General features: G+C 43.4%; 1 protein-coding gene across 3 annotated transcripts in view; it reads right to left on the reverse strand.

Moving 5' to 3' along the window:
• The window catches only part of FAM135A (family with sequence similarity 135 member A), a 121,582-nt gene extending 118,181 nt beyond the window's left edge, over positions 1-3,401 (reverse strand). For all 3 annotated transcript variants that reach the window (XM_082855775.1, XM_082855774.1, XM_082855776.1), the window contains exon 1: positions 3,036-3,401. The gene's annotated coding sequence lies outside the window, so the exon portion shown is untranslated. The remainder of the gene's footprint in view (positions 1-3,035) is intronic.
• Positions 3,402-7,230: the final 3,829 nt, after the last annotated feature.

A 7,230-nucleotide genomic window follows, 5' to 3' on the forward strand; every position in this document is an offset into this window, starting at 1 on the left:
CTCTCATCTTAAAAGGTGATTCTCAACAAAGATGAGCTTAAGAGAACCGCTAGAGTAAAGGGGACATGTAAAGTGAGGAAAGTCACCGGTCTAGAACGCTTTGCTGCTACTCATCACTCATCAAAACGAACTCCTGAGGGCCACATACTGTATGCACTAATTATAGAAATATTTAAGAAGAGAATAGAGTACTAAGTTCTTCTCTTCTGGGGAGAGGGTAAGAGGGAAATCCTGCAAAGGAAAGATAAGCAAAATAGCTTGATAGACAAATTATATTTTAAAAAGCTATACGTTTCCCTGTTGATACCAAATATAGACCAAATGGCAATATCAAATACAAACCAAATATGAACACTCAAAACTTTCTGGATTACTTACTCTTACACCAGTAGCTTTTATTACTGCACCTAATTCTCATAAAAATCTGAAAGAGCTACTATTACTCCATTTTACAGGTGAAGAAACTAAGGAGCAAAAAGTTTACATAACTTATCCAAGGTCACACAGTTAGAAAATAATGAAAAGAGGACAAATATCTCAAAAGTGTCAAACTTCATGGCCTATATTTAAACCTGTATAATTCTAAAGTCCACACCTTGTTTTAGGAAATAGATTCAGTAGTCATCAAGCCATGAGATAAATATGCCCCTACTACAAGAAAACCTGAAATCAGAATGCAATATTGATGGAACAATTACACTTGATAAATTAACTATATTCAATTTTCCATGTAATTAACATTATTCCCTAATCATGAAATCTTCAAATTCCTCACACCCACAAATACAAAATCTGAAGTTTAAAGGCATTGCTATCTTCTGATTTCTTCAAAATTGGGGTTTAAACAGTTGTGTCTAATAAAAGAGAAATATATTATTATTACTCATCTTAGAACTGACACTTAGATTAAGAAGCACTCTCAGAACATTGTTAATTTTCAATAACTGTATTAATATGATAGAAAATCCATAGAAAAAATAATTGTTAAACATAATGTAGAAAGAATGTCAGTAACTTCTGAGAGTATTTCGATGACTGACTTACCACATGAATGAAGTAAAGAAACTGAGAAACAACTTTTCTTGCTCATTACGGGACACTTGGTAAAAGATACTTTTGACATTACATGGAAAATCGGATTTAATTTATTAAGAGCAGTTCATATAAACTTTTCAGTTGTATATGCCACAAAACAAACCTGCCAGTAACATAATAGAGAACGCCTTTGAATATATCATGTTATTATATATCTTAAAAATCCCAGAATAGCCCCAAGTACCAAACTAGTTACTCCTTTTAACATAAAGAGAAACTCAGAAAGAACCACAATCATTATCTATTACCTAGTTCAGGGATCTGCCCAACATTCTGAAAATATTTCATCTTACTAGTTATCTCAACAGAGAACAAAACTCAGAACCGGAACAGAAAGCACAATCCTCTCTCTGAAAAATATTCCAAGAAACTACCAATGTTTTCTTAACAGCTTCTGCTTTCTTGCTTTCTTCAGTATACCGTTAACTTTGGTAACAGATCCAGGTAACCTGGATTCTAATTCAGACTCTCTAAGCCTCAGTTTTCTCAAATGGAAATAATATTTATAACTCCTAAGTCAAAAGGACCTGACACTTCTATATTTCCATTAAGAAAAAAGAGCCTAATTGTTATTAAATTTAAGCACATCATTGATTACCAAGTGTGAACCTGTTAAAAGTGGCAATCTTTGAAAATAAAATGGTAAAACTCACTGTGAAGTCATTCCACTCTATTTCCCTGAAAAATCTAGACCTGCCAAACAACCTGTGCTCTCTGATTTTTCTGAAAATCCCCTGGGCCCATTCATTAGGAACACTTTTTTCTGTATTACCACTCTACTTCTTACTCATATTCATTTCTAAACCTTCTTCCTGACAACTCAAGGAAAAAAAAAAAGATACACTACTCACTTCAGATCTACATACTCCCATCTCCATCCATGTATTTAAACATACAATGAACATATCACAAAACTCACTTTTAAGCAGTTTTTTCTTACTTTTTAAAGTTTTTTGATACTTCGAATCAAAGCAAAGGAAATCCTTGCCCTTTCTATCCCCTAAAGAACCTCCACTCTCAAGGGTCTACATCACAGCAAAGATAAAATATAAGACAACAGAAGTTTATGGAAGTAACCAAAATCCTGTTAACTTTACTTTTTCAGTTTATGTAAATGTAACTTTACATTTTCAGCAAACATACTGAACGCTGCAGTGGCTGTTTCACTGCATATGAACATTAAACGAGTCCACAGTTCATGGCACATGCTACTAAAAGTTTTCACATAAGTCTGAAATTTAAAAAAAAACATCTAAATTGCAGTGATCTGGGATTTAAGCATTCAATTATACTTACGACGTAGTCTAAAAGAGATAAAAATTCAGAGTTTATATTGCAATTTTTGCCTGTGGTGGCCCTAAGCATGTTTAAATGATTAGGGCTTACTTTGCTTTTGAAAGATTAGTGGGTAGCCAGCCACCCGTTTACCCACATATTACAGGGAGACACACCCGAGGTATAGAGGTTAAGTGACTTCTACAAACTAATGTCATGACTCATCAGAAGAGTGTAGATCTCCTGATTTCTAGCCCTGTGCCCGCTGTCCACCATGAATCTTTATTTTAATTTCTAAGAGCACAGAATCAACTCACTATAAATACCAATAGGAATTTGTAAGAATTTACTTTTTTAATGAATAGCTACCTAGAAATAGAAAGACTTGCCTTTGAAAGATGGGAAGACCTCCTTCAGAAGCAGCACTTATCTCTATTTGCACTGGAAAAATCATTTTTAAAATCTTAAAAGCTGAGGAGTTTATCGCCTGCTACCATACACAAGAACTGCTGGTTCTTCCAGAAGAGATGTGGTTTCACCGCCTCAGACCCTAAACAGTGTCTCCTTCTACTTTCACCTCTCCTATACCTTCAAATAAGGAACTACACATCTTTGTCTTGGTGCTTCCCTTCTGTACAACAGAAACAGAAAATTTTAATTCCTACCTGACATAGACAACGTAAGGAAGAATTTACTGTTTGTGGACTGCTTTGAGATTCCAGAATGAAATACATAATCCAGTTGCTCTTCGGCCCTAGAATAAACGCAAACTTCACTGAGAGTGACTGCTCCCGCAGATGCCTTCAAAGTAAGATCCTACAACATTATTTACAGAGAAGTTTTTTGTAAGCCAAATCGTGATCACCATGAAGTAGAGGCAAAAACCTCCACAACTGTTTAGAAAGTTCTTTTACCCAATTCAAAAAGTTAGTACTTCTGTCCGATATGTTTCTCCTTTAGTAAGGACACTAATTCTGTAAGTTAGTAAAAACTATGCATTTATTACAGAGACCATCACAAAAACGATGCAATCAGTTGCAACAGCAAATGTATAAAATATCAAATTAATAACTGATTTTATTTTTTTTTAATTTGTTAAATTTCATTTAAGACTAGCTCTTGGACAACTGTATTTCCCGGAGGACAATAAAATCTCCAAATTTTAACCTTATGTTTGGAGGTCAGCCTTTATATTTTCATCAACTCTGTCCTCAAGTGGCTTCTCTTGACATGTCAGGCAAACACAATTCTTAAAAATTAAAGCTTCTATCAGTAAGTGTAACAGGTTATTGCTACTGTCACTCTTTTGATGATACTTCCAGTCAGTGAAGAAAGAAAAGGAAGAGATTTTATTAAACTGTAAACTGAACTAAGTACACTGAGTGGATACCTGGTTTAGGTAGAAAGTAAAAGAGACTAGAACTCTTCAGAGATTTAATAAGAAGTAAAACGGATTGGCATTAAGAGGCTCGACCTATGCAAACAGAAAAAAGAAAAAGTTTTAGAGAAAAAAAAGCTCAAGATTAGAGAGTAGAGATGGGATCAGGATGGAGAAAACTGGAGGTCAGGGGCCGTCAAACGGAAGCGATGAAGTAGGGACCGAGAGGGAAGGATTCAGGCAGCGAGAGGGGCGTAGAACGAACTCCAGCACGGAGCGATGCTAAAGCCAAACACACCGTCGGAAACTCACACAAGAGAGAGAAGGTGAAGTACCGAAGGGGGTTAATGGGAAGAGCAGAGAGCCGAGGGAGCAATGACAGAGGTGGCGGAGTAGGAAGCCTGGCCGGTGAGGGAAGAGCCGGCCCAGGGATGCACGGGGGGGAGGGGGAGAGAGAAGTCCAGGCGCGCAAGGGGTACCTCGCCTCCCACGGGGGACCACCGGGGATGAAGAGCGGATCCGCGAGGGGGGCACGGGCGGGAGCGAGGTGCGAGGATGGGCAGAGAGCGAAGGGCAGGAGGGGGCGCAGGGGGGCGCGGGCAGGAGGAGTGCGGGGCGGGGGCCGAGGCCGGGGGGCCGGGGGCACCGGGTGGCGGGGGCAGGAGTGAGGGCACGGGGGACAGCGGTTCCGCACCCCGAGCGCGTCCGCACTGCCGTCCCCACCGACCTTCAGCCGCCCGGCGCCGGCTCCCACCCGAGCGGCCGGTGAGGGCCGGAGCGGCGAGGGCGGACCGGGCGCAGAGAAGGCCGCTTCCCGCCGGGCCCGCGGGAAGGACAAGGAGGGGGTCGCGGGGGTCGCGAGCTGGGACGGGAGGACGTTGGCAGCTCACCTCTCGCCCGGCTCGGCCTCCTCCGCCGCCCGTCGGACGAAGGAGCCCGTGGTGTCGCTGCAAGAAGGCGGCCCCGCCCGGGTCAGCACCATCCCGCCGCGGGCCCCTCACCTCGCCATCGTAGCACCGCAACCTCCGCCGCTGAGGAGCCGGCTCGTCAACGCCGCCCGACGAGCGGCCCAGCGCGGCCAGCGAGCATGCGCAGTCGCCCGGTCCCGAGGGAGCCCGGCCGGCTGCGCTACCTGGGAGCCACAGGTCCCGCCGCGCGGCCCCGCCCCCGTCCGCCCTCCCCTCTCCAAGCGAGGCCCCGCCCCCCAGGCCTGCGCCCCGCCCCCCGCGCGCTCCGAGCGCCCGGGCAGCCGCTCCAGTTCCAGAGCCGACTGAGATTTCGAGAGCTCTGTCCGCCCTATTGGGCTCCCGCTCCCAACCTCCCGCGAGAACGGGACGTTTGCGTCAATAAAAAGCGCGAGCGTCTTGGAAGTGCTCGGCTGCGGGTGTGAGGAGGGTGAGCGCCTTGGGAATGGTACCCAGCGGCGGGTGAGGAGAGGGAATGCGGGGACTTGAGCTGTATTTCTCACAGCGTCCTTCGTTCTTCTCTCTTCCTCACCTCCTGCCTGCGGTCCGGGATGAAGAGCCCGGTCCCCGCGCTGGTCACTCTGCGCAGCAGGAAGGGAAGGGACAGCTGCCGTTGGAGACTCGGTTGCTGCATTTAAGGGGGGGGGGGCAGGTGTCCGTGTTGCTATGGTTACTGCTCGGTTACTGATGCCGAAAAGGGCTGGAGGGCAAAGTGAATATACCTCTTAGGTTCCATGAACGGAGCCCGTGAAGGATAATCCTTCAGTGATCTACTTCACTCACCCCAGTTTCTGAACCTAACCCAGAAGAACCTTTTGTGGTGCGGAAAGCTCAGTGTGTTACAAAAGCAAAGTTGAAAAGAAGGAAGTTGCGGCTGCGGCGGGTATTTTACAACTGAGGGGGGTGGATGGTGGTGAGGGTGTATAACAATATGAGTGTGCTTAATAGCACTGAAATATGTACTTTTAAAAGTGCTTAAAATGGGGGCGGGGGAGAGATAAATTAGGAGTTTGGGATTAGCATATACACACTACTATATATATAAAACAGATAAACAATAAGGACCTACTGTATAGCACAGGGAATTATACTCAATATTTTATAATAACCTGTAAAGGAAAAGAATCAGAAAAAAGATATGTATATAAATCTGAATCACTTTGCTGTGCACCTGAAACTAACACATTATAAGTCAACTATACTTCAACAAAAAAAAGTGATTAAAATGGTAAATTTTATGTATATTTTATCACAATAAAAATGAATTGGAAAGAAAAAGCTTTGTGCACTGATTTGGGAGTAAAACCGATGCCTTGTAGCTTAGACCAGCAGTCCCCAACCTTTTTGGTACCAGGGACCAGTTTCCTGGAAGACAATTTTTCCACAGACGGGGGCGGATGGTTTTGGGATGATTCAAGTGCATTACATTTATTGTTCACTTTATTTCTATTTTTACATTGTAATATATAATGAAATAATTATACAGCTCACCATAATGCAGAATCACTGGGAGCCCTGAGCTTGTTTTCCTGCAACTAGATGGTCCCATCTGGGGGTGATGGGGACAGTGACCCCCGATGTGTGTTGCTTATGTCCAATCTACTCCGTAAGATGCAACTTGTCACTTGCCACTCACAGATCGGGTTTTGATATGAGTCTGCAAGCAATTGATTTATTAGGGTCTCTGTGCAGTCAAACCTCTCTGCTAATGATAATCTGTATTTGCAGCCGCTCCCCAGTGCTAGCATCACCGCCTCAGCTCCACCTCAGATCATCAGGCATTAGATTCTCACAAGGAGCATGCGACCTAGATGGCTCAAATGCGCAGTTCACAGTAGGGTTTGTGCTCCTATGAGAATCTAATACCACCGTTGATCTGACAGGAGGCGGAGCTCAGGCAGTAATGCGAGCCATGGGGAGCGGCTGCAAATAAAGATGTAGCTTCACTTGCCGCCCGCTGCTCACCTCCTGCTGTGCGGCCTGGTTACTAACAGGCCATGGACTGGTGCCAGTCTGTGGCCCAAGAGTTGGGGAACCCTGGCCTAGACCATTTGGGGGACAGGTTTTGAATATAATTTAACCTCTGGTGTTTCTTTGTGTTACTATGTCTTGTTAACATGACTGTAAGTGCCTTGTTACCCTAAGATAACCAGTATATTAGCATTTGCATGAATGGCTTGCTTTCCTGGTTCCTAATCTCTGTCTTTTAAAAAGATGGCCAAATAGCATTTTACTATCCTTACACGTAAAGGTTTTTTTGTTTTGCGATTTGAATTGTAGCCTCACAATTGAAGGCCTTTTCCTATTTTTTTTCTTTTTTTTTTAGCTCTGGCTCTCTTAGGAAAATGTCCTAAATATCCAATAGTTTGCAGTTCCATATCTATGTCTTCCCTAAAATTCACCCTGTGCCAAGATTCCTTCCCTATTAATGTATTCTTTTTGTTCAAATCACATTTTTAAAATACCTATGTGCCAGAGAGCATACTAATCTTGGAGGATACCAACATGAATAAAACA

This window comes from Leucopleurus acutus (genome assembly GCF_964270905.1).
Source record: "Leucopleurus acutus genome assembly, chromosome: 15".
Classification (NCBI taxonomy): Eukaryota; Metazoa; Chordata; class Mammalia; order Artiodactyla; family Delphinidae; genus Leucopleurus; species Leucopleurus acutus.